Consider the following 8,412-nt stretch of genomic DNA (forward strand, 5'->3'; position numbering starts at 1 on the left):
GGGTTTTGTTTAGATTAAAAGTTCGCCATAGCTGCAACTTCGCGTACTTCGTTTGTGTTCAACGACCAGACAAAGGCGTCACAGAACCCCACCTTGATCAATAAAGCTTTCATCTTATATTCGCAATATCCAGATTGCAATCTCAGTTTCTTGCTTGTTCTTCGTTTGCTCGCAGGAAACAGATCCTCGTGGTCAGGTTGATCGTGCTCCGGCGTGGTCAATAACCTCTCGGAGTTGGTTTAGCGATTGCTAAGGCGCGACGTCCTCGCACGTTCGTAGTCGGATCGTCAAAGTCGACTTCCACCAAAGCGAAATCCACCATCTCATCGAAAGACGGGACACCTTTGCCTCTATCACTACCATTTGTATGTGTTGTTATTAACTGATATTGAGTATAACTGTGACTAGATCTCTTTTACCATGAATTACAATGAACTACAAAAAAAGACACATCCGTGACATATTGGGCCGAACGAATTTTTTTTCTGTCATACTTATGACACTTCTATGACAATAATTGTGACAAAACCCGGTATCATCATAGATGTGGTGGGCTCCTACTTTTATGACAAAAAATCATGACAGAAAATGGGCTTTTCGTCCTGGGCGGGCCGGAGACGCAGCTGCATGACATTCTTTGGGCCGTCCATGACGGAAAAAACTGTGGTAGAAGCGAGGGCGAGGAAAATTTCGGGGAGTTCTCGGTTACGGTGGGTAGTCGAGGGCCGAGCGATGCGCGTTTCTCTCGTACACGTACGCACGTGTGTGCGAGGCGTTGGCTCTAACTGAACCCAAGCGAGGCATTGGGCTCTAACTGAACCCGAGCGATTACACAGCAGGCTACGCGTTACTGAACCCGAGCGATCGATCGATGGCTGTTAACTGAACCCAATTGAGCGATTCCTTCGCTACTGTTGCTAACTGAAGCCGATCGATGCTGCCTCTGGATGAACAGTGAGCATTGCGGGGCAGGGGGGGTTGGATGAACAGTGAGCGGTGGGGGTGGATGAACAGGTCCCCGTGGCGTTTCCTCTGGATGAACAGGACCCCGATCAATCGAGCCGGTTGGGGCTGGATGAACATGACCCCGTGGAGGGCTGGATGAACAGGACGACCCCGTGGAGGGCTGGATGAACAGTAGACGGTGAAGGGGTGCCCGTGGAGGGGTGGTTGAATAGTAGCTAGTGGAGTAGCGCGCGGTGGAGGCTGGATGAACAGGAGCCCGTGGAGGCTGGAGGAGGTCGACGGTAGCCCATGGAGGCTGGAGGAGGTCGACGGTGGAGATGAACAGTATCCCGTGGAGTCCCGTTTTGCGGTACGCCACACCCCTCCCGATGAACAGGACCCCATTTCGACCGTAGCGCTCCAACACAATTCCGTTTCGTCCGTTTTGCGGTACGCCACGCCCCTCCCGATCAACAGGGCCCCGTTTCGACCGTAGGAGGTCCGTTTCCTTCATTTTGCGGTACGCCAGACCCCTCCCGATGAACAGGATCCCGTTTCGAACGTGGCCGATCGAACACAAGGCCGTTTCCTCCGTTTTGCGGTATGCCAGGACTCGTTTCCATCGCCTGTTACATCCAAGCCCTCCCGATGAACACGACGACGCATTCCGTTCCGACCCAGCCGGTTGGCTCCCCATGAACACGATGACGACGCTATTTCCCCGTTCCAACCCAGCCATGTACACGAGCCCTGGCCGTACGTATGCGCGAGTAGGCGTTCGAGACCCCGCCCGTATGTACACATACGTGGCCGTATTTTCTTTCTTGCACACTGGCCGCTGTACTAACATGTACATGCTATGTGCGTGTCTCTACTACAACACGTGCGTGCCTCTACATCCACCAGTATGTACGTACACGTTCGCGATCAGAATGACAACGCTACGTACGCTTCGACCAGGTGGGACCCAACTGTCAGGCACTTCCTTGCGTGTGAAGATGTAGCTGGTGGGTCCCAGTAGTCAGGGGGGTGAATCGTTTTTCGGATGCTCTTCCTTGCATGCGAAGATGTAGCTGGTGGGTCCCAGCAGTCAGGGGGGTGAATCGTTTTTTTAGACGCACTTCCTTGCGTGTGAAGATGTAGCTGGTGGGTCCCAGCAGTCAGGAGGGAAACGTTTTTTTTGTGAAATACGATGGCCCGTCCGGTGGGTCCCTGCTGTCAAGTGGAGGAATCATTATTTTCTGCGTAATAAGGAGGCCCTTCCTTGCTGCGGTCGTGGACCCAGCTGTCAGCCTCTCCATGTACAGTCCACGTCCGATGGAAGTCGTTCCTTGACCTTGTTGACCATGCCGCGCCGACAGCACTAGGGCGGTGGACGAAGGCGATGCCTAGGAAGGGGACGACGCGGAGCCGGGGAAGGCGCGGTAGTGGATGCCCACCCATAGATGAGTATGAGGGTTCACTGGTTCGGCTGCAGTGTGAGGCTGCCGTCGCCGTAGAATAATAGGCGGTGTGGGTGAGTAGAGGGATGGCCTGGCCAGCGGTGGGAGTAGTAGGGGGCGGTGAGGCCTCCGCGGCATCACAGCCGGCCACGGGAGGCAGGAGCATGCGGCACGACCAGCGCTGCTTTGGGCAGCTGGAGCAAGAAGACCAGAGGTTGAAGAAGCACTATGGCCGTTGGATGGACATCGTACGGTCACTGGAGCTAGAATCGTTCATATTGACTAAAGTTGACAAAGGCCTCCGTCCCAGTCAATTTAGTAGGCCCACAAGTCAGCCTCCCACCAAGGTGGGTCCCAGCTAGCAGGGGGTGTTCATTTTTTTCTGCGTAATAAGGAGGAACTTCCGGTGGTCCGAGTTGACAACGAGGGGAACGTTTTTTTCACGAAATACGGTGGCCCATCTGGTGGGTCCCAGCAATCTGGAGGAAACCTTTTTTCGCGAAAAATTGGTGGCCCGTTCGGTGGGTGCCTGCTATTAGGTGGAGGAATAACTATTTTGCGCGTAATAAGGAGGCCCTTCCTTGCGGCTGCCGTGGACCCAGCTGTCAGCCTCTCCACGTACAGTACTCTTCCTATGGAAGTTGGTCGTTGACCACGCCGCACCGAGAGCACCACGGCGGTGGACGACAGCGAGGCCTAGGAAGGGGACGACACGGAGCCGGGGAAGACGCGGCAGTGGAAGCCCGCGCGGAGAGGAGTACGAGGGTTCACTGGTTCTGCTGCGGTGTGAGGCTGTCGTTGCCACAGGGCCTGGACAGTGGTGGGAATAGTAGGGGGCGGTGAGGACTCCGCGGCAGCACAGCTGGCCACGGGAGGCAGGAGCATGCAGCACGACCGGCACTGCTTTGGGCGGCTGGAGCAAGAAGACCAGAGGTTGAAGAAACACTACGGCCATAGGATGGACATCGTACGGTCACTGAAGCTAGAATCGTTTATATTGACTAAGTTGACAAAGCCCTTGGTACGCGCCAACTTAGTAGGCCCACAGGTCAGCCTCCGAAATGGTGCGCCCCAGATGTCAGGGGGAGGAATCATTTTTTGGGCGGCCGAAGCTAAGAATATCCGAGATTGAAGAAGAAGCACGACATCCGTTGGATAGACATCCAACGGCCACTACTGCTAGAACCGTCTGTTGACTATAATAAGTTGACAAAGCCTTGCATATGCGTCAACTTTTTTTTAGGGGACGCGTCAACTTAGTAGGCCCACAAGTGTGTGGTAGAGAACTTATAGCCCATTTGCGATTTGTAAGAATGTACAGCGCATTTTTGAATTCTAATGGAATTTACTACAACCCATTTACAGTTTGTTAAAAGTACAACCCATTTTCTAGCTAGTACAACGATTAATAATTACAACCAACCGTTGAAGACAGAATTCAATAAAATTTCCCACATTTTGATGGGATCCGAAATAGTTTTATCCCAAAATTTCTAGTCAGATTAAATATAAATTTGTATTACGTAAAAATCCAACGAAACATTGCATAAACTAATATTTTATAAACTAATTTCGTGTTTGGTGCATTTCTTTATAGTTACTGCCCAGTTTTTATAATTAAATCCCATTTATTATTTTTAAATCCCATTTTCCTGTTAAGCCTAATGCATCCCTCCTAGGAAAGATTTGTAGCCCAGCGGGGCGCAGAATAACAAGTTGACCTTGCCTGGGTATTCCTCAAAAAACGTATAGCTGGGCTAGCCATTTTCATATTGAAAAAATTAATATTTAGGTTGGATAACTGGCCTGGGCTAGACGGGCCACAGCCCGCCAAGTTAATACCCTGCTCTCCTCTGAACAACAAGGAAATCATCGCCAAGAAAAACTCTGCAGTGCTCACGCCTCAAAAACACAAATACTGCTCGAGCTGCTTGATCCCAGCTATCGGCCGCACCTTGTGCAATTCTCTCGTTTATATTGACTACATAGGTTGACAGTGGTGTGGGACCGTGATGTCAGGAAACCAGGAGGAAGCAAAAAAAATATAGCTGTACATAATAAGGAGGCACTTGCGTACGTACGGCTATGGCCCTAGTGGGTCCCTAGTGTCATTCAATCAAATAAAGTCATCTCTTGAATCCTCGTGTTCGTTAACGATGTTAACAATGCTTGGCGCCACGGCGAGCACAACAACTCGAAGGACGACGAAGAGGGCCTCGCGGGCCCTACGGATGGTCTTATACAGTGTCCGCTGCTCATTCAGGAAGCTAGGATCATCAGACACCTATGAGCACCTTCGAGAAACTGAGACGGCATGAAACGGTAAGGCCGCGCTTGGGAGCTCTAGTTTATTTCAAACCTGTATTAACATACAAGTGTAATTTACTCGTCATCGGAAACAACCCGTAAAATACAGGCATACTGTAACCGAGGGCTCGAGGTCTGTAAGTAAAACCGGTGGGTTACGCGTGTAATTTGAGAGACCAGTGTATATTTTACAAGCACTGCTATATGGACGACATTACCAGACGATACATGCATGACGTGCGTATCATGCCATCCATGGGCAAGGCTGAAATAATAGCTAACTGCTGGATTAGCAATCGTCCGAGTGTCGTTCAGCATTTTTATCTCGTGTGAAGTAGTTCCAATATTTTACTAGTCGGAATCGACCAACCCAGCGCTTCGCCCGAGACCATTTGCTTTTATTTACAAGTGTAAGTTTTACAAGATGTCGGGGAAACTGATCCACGAACACCTATGGGGCCGACGGACCGAGCCCCTTTCGGTTTGGCGGGGGGCGGAGATCGCACGAAGAGCGGATCGAGGCGAAGCACACGAGCAGTTTACCCAGCTTTGGAGCTCTCCGGAGAGATAATACTCCTACTGCTGCTTGTCTGATTGTATTGAGTTCTTGCTCAGGAGCGCTGAGTGCTACAGTACACACGAGCTGCTAACGAGACCGAGCGTGAGTGTTTTCTTCCTTCGAACCCCCCTCTATGTTGCGCATGGGCCTCCTTTTATATGCTCAAGGGGTCACCGACAGGTGGCAACGTAGACAACGGCAAAAATGGAAAAGGGAATTGTGGTTGGTACAGCTACCTGTACAGTGTATCATACCTAACCCTGACGGCAGGGGACAAAGGCATTAAATGCCTGTCTGTGTCGCCCAAATAGTGCAAAAAGGACCGTCAGGGACGCCACCGCTCGCCACGATGGCAGTCTTGTCAGCGTCGCTTGCCACCGCGCACCGTTGGCTGCACAGCCTCTCGCCATGCGCGCCTGGAAAGTCCCCAGGGCGACACGTTGGTGGATGTGCTGGAGCGTGGGTACAGAGTGGTAGTTTGCCGCGGCAAGCGCCTTGCGGCGGTCGTTGTCTTGTCGCGTCCGGAAGCTTGTCGCTTGCCGGGCCTTGTCGGGACGCATGGCGCGTCGCGGCAAGTTCCTTGAGATGCCTTGGTTGGCCTTCCCGGCAAGCTCCTCTTGTCGGGGCCTTGTCTCCTTGGCTTGAATACTTTGTTCTTGAATGGCTCCACAGGAACCACGGAGGACCTTGGCGGTCACCCGGCAAGCCTTGCCGCGGGGCGCTGCAACTGCCCGTGCACAAGTTTGGGATACTAGGGTACCCCTACTCTAATACACCGACAGGAGCCCCCGGGCCTGGGCCACACTCGGTGCCGAGCGCTGTTGGGCCAGGCCCAAAACAGGGCACGGGCACACGCGGCCTGGGTTACGCTGTATCTTACTCCATATCCACCGCGCCCTCCCCGAACGGCACGCGTTGAATGCGGCGTCGTGGGAGAGATCATGGGTGGTTTCTTTATTCGGAAGGACGAAACGTCCGCCCCCTCCCTCTTTATAAGCAGGGGAAACAGGGGTAGTTCGCCCATCTCGCCGGTTGTTACTCCAATTTCACAAATCTCCGCCGCTCCCCCCTTCTTCCCGAAGCTAAAAGAGAGCAGCGCTCCGCCCCCATTGCCACCACGCACCACCAACACCGTCGATCTCCCCCACCACCTCCGCCATGGCTCCGAAAGCCGACAAGGGGAAGGGCGTGAAATCGGTCGAGGCGCAGCGGCTCGTGGTGCTGCGAAAGGAGCGGGCCATCTTCCCCCCTCAGCTTGCCGCGATGGAGCTGAGGGAGTACTACTACCTCTTCTGGTCGACGGAGACGCGAGCGCATCCACGCACGAAGGTACTCCCGGCTGCCGCTTCGGAACTGGCTCCAAATGGATACCCCTTCTTCGCGCTGTTCTTCTACTGCGGGCTCTGCCCGCCCTTCTCTGAATTTTTCTGTGACATCATGAACACCTACGGGTTCCGCCTCCTTGACTTCACCCCCAACGTCGTTCTGACCATGGCAGTTTTCGCACATCTCTACGAAAACTTTGTCGGAGTCCATCCAAACGTAGCTCTTTTTCGCCACTTTTTTATGCCCCGAGTCGAGAGAGGAAAGCCTTTATCCGGCGGAATCGCCTGGATCTCGAGAGTCGGCAAGAAGGAAGCTTATCTGGAGGGAGAGCTCCGCAGCAAGTGGGAGGAATGGAGAGCAGAGTGGTGGCAGAGTGGTGCTGGATTGTCGAGGAGAACCCGCAACCATTTACCGCCCTGCGACAAGCCCCAATAGCGCGCGGCAACGATTGGAGCAACGTGGCCCCGGAAGACGATAGGCTGAAGATTGCCGTCACCGGGATCCTTCACCTCAGGCTTGCCGGGCTCACCATAGGCGCCGTTGGCGCAGATTTTCTTCGCCGCTGCATCGCCCCCCTGCAGGAGAGGAGAAGACCCGCCTGGGAGTTCCAGAACTCGGCGGATATCATGAGGCTGCGCCGGGCCTCAACTTCAACTTCACTGTCCTGGAGCTGGACGCGATGCTCCTGGAACTGTTCAAGCGCGATCCTCAACATCCATTATGGTTGCCGAGGGGTGTCATTCCGTTGTGCAACAACTCCTCGCTCGACCGCATCCGTGCAATGATGCCGCTGTGCGGTTCGCATGGAATTGTCCCAACTTGGCAAGAGCCTGCAGACGACGTCGTGCGGGATTTCTTTGATGGCTTGGTAGAAGTGCCGGTCCGCGCTGATGAACAGAAGAGCCTTACTCGCGACACCACCGATGCGGAGATGCAGCGCATCGCCACTAGGCTGGAAGAGGCGGCGGCAGCGGCTGCCGCGGGCGAGTTCGGGTTCACCGTGGAGGAGGCAGAGGCAGCAGAGGTGGCAAGCCTTGTCGAGCGAGAGGAGTTCGCCGGCGAGGAAGAGCTTGCCGGGCCTGAAGCTGAGTCGAGCGAGCCCGGCGAGGGAGAGCTTGTCGGGCCCAAACCTTCAGACAGCTTGCCGCAAGCGGAGCCCCCAGCTGCACCAAGAAGGCGTCTCCGCAAGGCCGGGGACATAGCGGGGCGGCAAACGAGTCAACAGCCGCCGTGCCGCGCGACACGCTCTACCGCGGCAAGCACTGTTAACGCGAGAGCGCCTCACGCCGCTGCGGCAACTGGGGCGGGGTCTTCTCGGTCCGCCGCTACTGCCCCTACCAAGCGGGCAAGGGAACCTACTCCTCCGCCTCGTCGCACCGGAGGCGAGCCAGACTTCGATCTCTCCGCGCTCAGCTCCGATGAGGAAGAAGAAGAGTAAGATTCTTCGCTGTGCTTGTAGTTCTTCAATTTTTTTGCTTTGTCTTGTATCTGATTTGCTTCACTCTGAACCCATTCCTTTTCAGGATGCTGGCCCAAAGAGCGGCGAAGAGAGCCAAGGTCCCGGTGATTGTCATCGAGGACGAACCCACCGCGACGGCAGAGGACATGTCCCAGACCACCTTGCCGGACCCGGCAACCATTCCTCAAGGCAGCCCTCAGCGTAAGTATATGGTTTGCTTCTTGCTGACAGGCGCTCATGGGTGCTCTTTCTTTGCTGATATCTGACTGCTAGTTTGTGCAGGAGCAGAGCAGCCTCACCAGGAGTGCCCGGAAGCCGCTCCCAAAATGCCATCTGCTTCGACTACACCGCCAAGGGAGGATTCCCCGGCAAGG

This window comes from Triticum dicoccoides, chromosome 6B (genome assembly GCF_002162155.2).
Source record: "Triticum dicoccoides isolate Atlit2015 ecotype Zavitan chromosome 6B, WEW_v2.0, whole genome shotgun sequence".
Classification (NCBI taxonomy): domain Eukaryota; kingdom Viridiplantae; phylum Streptophyta; class Magnoliopsida; order Poales; family Poaceae; genus Triticum; species Triticum dicoccoides.